General features: G+C 52.2%; 1 pseudogene; it reads right to left on the bottom strand.

Moving 5' to 3' along the window:
* Nucleotides 1–3533: 3533 nt before the first annotated feature.
* On the bottom strand, nt 3534–6455 carry LOC102257865 (annotated as a pseudogene).
* Between the last annotated feature and the right edge of the window lie 287 nt (nt 6456–6742).

The following is a 6742-nucleotide window of genomic DNA, read 5'->3' as shown; positions in this document are numbered from 1 at the left end:
CACTGATTATTAGTTTCCTTACAGAATTGGGCAGCCATCACCACAAGCTAATGTTAGAACATTTCCACCCCTCCAAAGAGAAATGGCTGCGTGCATTAGCAGTGACTCCCACCCTTCCCCCCCCGCCCTCCCACTTGCAGCCCTAGGAGACCAGTAATCTACTTTCCCTCTCGGTAGATTTGCCTGCTCTGAACATTTCATGTAAATGGCATCATACAATATGTGGGTTTTTCTGTCCGGCTTCTTTCACTTAGCAAAATGTGTTTCAGGTTCATGCATGTTGCAGCATGTATCAGTACTTTATTATTTTTTATAGTCACATGGCATCCTATTGTATGAATACGCCACATTTTGTGAATTCATTCACATATGGATTGATGGACATTTGGGTTGTTTCCAGGCGTGTGGCTACGATGAATAACACTGCTGTGAATATTGCATGTAAGTCTTTTTGAGGGTGTATGTTTTCATTTCTCTTGAGTAGATATGAATGAATGATTGGGGCAGTGTTTGCCACATGCAGGCACTCAAATAAATCCTTGTGAGGGAGTGAACTAAGGGTTATCGGGGCCCTCTACCTTTGCCCAGTCAAAGAACAGATCACCCTGAACTGAAATTAACCACTGAGCTCTAGGCCCCAAGAAGGCCAAGACTATCTATGAGGCTCAAAATATATCTGAGGGTCACAGGTCAAGGCTGGAGGATGGACGGGCCCTAATCATAGTGATTGACTGAATGAAGAGGGAGTACAGCTCGGCAAACAGATTTTGGAGTCAGATATGGGAGATCTAGTGATCAAGTTACACTCCCTGCATCCCGGTTTCTTACCTGATGGGGTTATTTTATGAATTAAATGAGCCAGCAGATAGGAAATCCTTAACACAATGCCTGGCACAAAGCAATCACTCAGCAGACGCTAGTTACAATTATTAGGATCATCAATCATCATCAAGAACGGGTGCTCCGAAGAGGTTAGCATCCTCAGGAGAGGAGCACCAACCTTCTGTGGATGTTCTTGTTAAAGCGCAAGATTTCCTTCCTCCCCTTTTAGGCAAAAAGACAGAGGCATGTTCGATTTCAGCTGCAGCACAGCGCTCCGTGTGAGACTGCAGGAAGGTGAAAATGACTTCATTTTCATCCATCTTCCCCGGGCTCCTTCAGCTGACACCGGCAACAGAGCTCTAAGCATTTCATATTGGCTTGTCCTGATTCATTACCCTGGCCTCGCCCTGACACCCACCCCTGCCGGCTGAGTGGCAAAGCTTGGCTCCGATCAGAACGTGAGGGCTCACCGGGCAATGAAAGCACCTGTGTCGCCTCTGCCCCTGCTCACCCTGCCTCGCCTTGCGGAGCCATGTCCTTCCCCCAGTCCCCTTTTCCTTCCCTGCCCCCCCAGAAACACCACCAGCCCCCCATGGTCCTGTGGAAATGACCGCCCGGTAATGGCTTTGAAAGCACCAAATGGCATCAAGTCCAAGGGCCGCGTGAGTCCCCTCTTCAGCAAGGCATTCCCTGTTTGGTTGGGACGTCCAGCGGAGCATCCGACAGCAGCTTCATCATTATTAGCGGTGCTGCACTGCGACTCTCTGGAGAAGCACTAACTGGAATGAAAAGGAACTGACATAATCAGTCTGACACAGTTCAGTAGGGAACTATTACACCAAAGGTAATGAGCTCCGATGATATGTTAATGTTATTGTAGGAAATTATGCCAGTGCAACAAAGTGGCTTCGAGTTGGGGGGAAAGACAAGCTTGGAGTTTTCTCAGGCAGCAGGCTAATGGAAGTAGAATTGAGGCAGTTTGGAAAACCCGCTCTCCTCTGTCCCCCAGTTGCTTGTGGTCACTGGGGGCTGAAGATCTGTTATCAATCCTGTAGGAGGCAGCTGGGGCCACGTAGGCAACGCTGCTGCTGTTGATATGCACAAGTGGCTGGGTATTTGTTCAACTAGTAAAAGAAAAAGCATCACTAAAAATTGATGGATAGTGTAATGACAGTCCCGTACAGTTGTTCAACGCTGCACAAGGTACGGTGTATTTTCATGGTCCTAATGAGAAACATGGGTACAGTGAAAAGGCAAGGATCTGCCACTTACCAAATTGTGAACCTAGTAAAGTAACATCATCTGTGGGCCTCAGTTTCCTCATCTCCAAAGTGTGAACAAGAATACCTACCTTCAACGTTGGAATAATGTCCATGAAGCTCCCATATATGGAAGACATGCAATAAAATGCAGTTAATAATGTGCCAATTGACCTGGCTGGTGTAGCTTAGTGGTTAGTGTCAGCACCCTGCATGAAAGGGCCTTGGGTTCTATTCCTGGTCAAGGGCACATACCTGGGGTGCAGGTTCGATCCCTAGGCCTGGTCAGGGCACATGTGGGAGGCAATCAATTGATATATCTCTCTCATATCGATGTTTTTCTCTCTCTCTCTCTTACCTTCTCCACCCTGTCCCCCCACGCCTCCCTTCCACTCTAAAAAAAATCAATGGAAAAAATATCCTCGGGTGAGGATTAACAAATCAAAGCCAAAAAAGTTTTGCCACTCTGCACATGTCAGTGAAAACTGTACAAGCACAATGAGTACCACTGATTTACAATCACAGTCAGTCTTCTCCTCTCCCCCGTTACCCGGTCAGACATGAAAGGCTGCATATGCTATGAGTTCACTTCCATGAAAACCCACAATAGGGGAATCCATGCAGACAGAAGGAGATCAGGGAGTGTCAGGGCCTGTGCGGGGAGGATGAGCAGAGACGGACTACCAGGTCCTGGGTTGGTCTGGATAAAAATGTGATGTGACGGTGGCCAAAAATTGTGAATGTGCTTCATGATGTTGGAATTGACACTTTGAAGGATCATAGAGTTAAATGTTATATTATTTAAATTAAATTTATTGCAATAGTATTTTATTAAATTTTATTTAAAATACATTTTATTTTACTCAACAGTATAAGAAAAACACATTAAAATTCTAAGTATATGTAAGATAAACACAAACATTTAAAAACTGCAACTATTGGAGAGGGGAAGCCCTCTCTGCCATGGCAGCTGACACACTCTGAGGCCCAGGACCTGGGACCACAGGCCTCACAGGAGCTGAGGCGAGTGGCTCACAAGCTGCAGGTGGGTCCACATCTGGAAGCTCAGTGACAGCTGTGCCTGGAGCCTGCTCTGGCTCAGGAGAGGGCACCACAGTTGGCGTTTCCTCTTTAGGTGTTTCTTCATCTTGCTCTGGAGCTGCTTCTGTAGATCCAGGAAGAGACCATGTTACCACCATGACTGCCTTTTGTGTGCCTTCCAAGGAAGGAACCTCCCGTCTCCATCACTGAAGTCCCAGTTCAAGGCCCCACCCCAGGAAGTCCTCCAGACTGCAGGGCCTGGGCACTGACCTGAGCGGCTCTGTGCTCCTGCCTAAGCCCAGCCTCTGGGAGCTCTTCTCTGTGTGGCCCAGCCCCATCCCTCTCCCAACTCACCCTCTCTGACTCCTCCTCAACCTCTCTCTTTGCCTCAGTGGGCTCAGGTGCTCCAGCTGTGAGTGGAGATACTGGGTCTGGGTTGGCAGGTCTGGGACTGGAAAGGTGAGCTCTATGGAGGCCAAAAGCATGATCAGGCTGGGAAAGTCTGGCGGCTAATAAAAATCTTCAGGGTACTGGTCCAGCCAGATGCCCAGGAGGCAGGAGATGGCCCTGGGTAGAGAGAGAGGTGGGGGCAGCAGGGTTGTGAGCACATTCATACGTAAGAAGGTTTCTCTTTGTGTTTCCAGGGTCAGTCTCTGTACTAAACTGAAACCTTAACAGAAAAGCAGTTGGGCCTTCCTGTGCTTGGTGTCAGCAGGGCCACAGGCAGGGCTGGAAGGTGGAGTCGGAGTGTCTGGAGATGCAGATGGGGAAGTGCTGGACGTGGGAGGACCCTGGGCTTCCAGCTGGAAGAACTTCAGGTCATTCCACACCGCACCTTCGATGAGGACCCGCAGCATGTTCTGCTGGTGTTGGCCCTGCAGGCCAGGCGGCTTATGCCCTCCAGGTACTGGCTTTTCGACTCCACGACCTTGTCCTTGGTTTTCTTGGGCAAAAACAGCACCTTCTGTTTCTTCTCCTTGGTGACCACTGTCAAGGACATGGTGGGTGTTACTGTGGCCTCACCACTGCTGGGCAGCCTGCTGAACTGGAGAGAGTAGAAGGTGCACTTGAGGGTGTTGTTGGCGGTAGGCAGGTCTTTCTTCTTCGAGTCTCTCTTCCTGTCTGTGGGCTGGACTGCCGTCCAGTAATCCACCTGCCGCTCCATCAGCTTGGCGCCATCGCCCTGGCTGGGGGACAAGCCCCACCTGACAGGGAGCAGAGTGGGGTGACAAGGCCTCATTGGCGACCAGAGGTGTGGACAGAGGGAAGGATGAAAGCACGCTGCAGCCCAAGGGGGCCCATCATCTGAGTCTCCCGACGTGTCTGCGACTGTTCCACTATCCCAACTTTCACCCACTCCCCCGAAGGGAATGAACTGTAAGGACTCCTCGTTGGGGCTCTTCTGCTTGTAGGAGAGCAGGGCTTCCTCGATGGGCAGCTGGGAGGCACAGTTGTCCCTGTGATGTACTGTGTGATTCTCATCACGATGTCCAGCGTGTCCTGTATGGCGCTCTGGGCCTCCAGCTTATGGAACAGGTCCCACCAGGCCAGGTCCTGGAAGAACCTGTTGTAGTGGTAATGCATGGAGCCCAGGTTCCTGGCCACAGGGTGAGAACCCAGCAGGATGACCAGGAAGCTCATGTAGCCCAGCCAGTTGAGCATCTTGTAGGACAGCAGCTCCAGGAAGACCCGCAGCACAGCGCTGAAGTAGTGCTGTGCCCCTGCCACCAGGATCTTCACCGGCTTCGGGGGCTGGGAATTATCGTTACAGTATCTCTGTATTTGCCAGATGATGGAGCTGAAGGCCGCCGGGACGTCAGCCGTGAAGCAGGTGCACAGCAAGGCAGCCTGTGCCCCCGCAGGATGTCCCAGGGGAACTGCTCCTGCCCGTCGGAGGAGTTGACCAGGAGGATGTTCTCTGGCAGCTGGTCATCAGAGATGAGGATGTGGTTCAGCTGGTTGTACATGGTCTTCCTGGGGATCTGCAGCTGGCTCCCTGGGTCCGGCCACACTCATTGTCTGGGCTCTTGGCTCACTTGTTGTGTGGCTGTGCCGTTGCCGCTCCTTCAGGTACCTGCCCAGCCATGGTGGCCGGGATGCTCCCCCTTGGCCTTGGTGGTGGGGATGATGAGAGATTCGGTCTTGGTGATGCACCCACTGGGCAGCATCTTCTTGGTGAGCATATCCAGGGCTGAGGTTTCTGCCTCTGGACTGTCCTTGGGCGGTGCTGGCTGCTCCCCTGGGTGGGCATTCTGTGGGGCACTGAGTCCAAGACATCATTTGGCTGCTTGCTGTCTGAGGCCCACATCTTCTTGGTCATATAGGCCGGACTCGGAGGCTCCTCCTGGCTCCGGGCACTGTGGATGCTCCTGTTTGAGCTGGAGTGTGACAAACCTTCAAAGTATGGCCTAAGCTTGGGCTTGGTGGTGCTGAGAAGGCTGTCACCATCCTCCCTGTCTGGGCTACTGTCGCTGGTGTTCTCCAGCATGTCATACAGAAGGTGCAGGTCCTCCTCCACTCAGGGACATGATCTGCAGGGTCCTGCTCCAGGTCCAGGGCCTCCTCCGACACTTTGACCCTGCTCAGCCAAGCCCCAACTTTCTCCTTGATGTACTGGTGCCTGGTCATGGACATCATTCTTATAATCACTGGCCACTGCTTCTTGGGCTTCTCCATGTTGATGTCGTCCTCATCCAGCTCTTGTCCTTGTGCAGCATCATCACTGGCCTCCTCCTCAGAGAAGAAGTTCTCATGTTCCCCTGCAGAGTAATGAACCCTGGACTTAGCCTTGGGGCTGGCCTGCATGGCGCTGTCCTTGTGTTCGATGGGCTGACTGCACAGGGAGGAGATGCTGACCTCAGCCATGTTGGTGGAGGACCCCTTGATGCTGCTCCTGAGGCTCAGCACCTGGCCACCTCGAGGGGTCGCTGCATCACCTTAGCCATATCGATGGCACCCAAGGCAACTGAATTGTAACCCAGGATGGTCCCCTTGTTATAGCACTTCCTCTGCTGCAGCATGATCTGCAGCTTGTTGCCTTCCCTCTTTAGGAAGTGGGGGTACTGCAGGGAGAAGGTCTGCGCGAGGTCGGTCTCCACTTGTCCACTGGGAGGCAGCACAATCTTCTGCATCTTCATGGAAATCACCACAGTGATGAGCTCCTTCTCCAGCTCCTTGTAGATCAGCAGCTTCTTTAAAGTCAGGCTACACAACCTGGGCACGCAGCTGGGGCTGGAGCAGTCCACCTCCCAGGTAGAGAAGAGGTTCAAGGGCACAGGGGTGCGTAGGGTGGTGGGCATGCTGGCCAGGCCCATGGGCAGCCACAACGCTGCAGCTGCAGGCACCAAGGAGGTCTTATTACTACTCGGGGTTGATGGTTTCTCTTCCTGTGTTGGGACAGAGGAGGGACATGCCGTCAGAGGCAGCTCATGAACTGCCAAGTTGGTTGGGGGCATCAACTCAGACTGAACCCCTAAGCACTCTGTGATTGGTGGCAAGGTGTGGGACATGAGCGATCCCAAGGACAGTGTCTGGGGAAAGGGACCACATGCTCACTGACTAGCTCAGGGAAGGCCTGCATGGTGGCCTTGCAAACTCAGAGACCTGAAGTTATCACAAAG

This window comes from Myotis brandtii, unplaced genomic scaffold, assembly GCF_000412655.1.
Source record: "Myotis brandtii unplaced genomic scaffold, ASM41265v1 scaffold1223, whole genome shotgun sequence".
Classification (NCBI taxonomy): Eukaryota; Metazoa; Chordata; class Mammalia; order Chiroptera; family Vespertilionidae; genus Myotis; species Myotis brandtii.
This window is presented reverse-complemented; position numbering and strand designations above follow the sequence as displayed.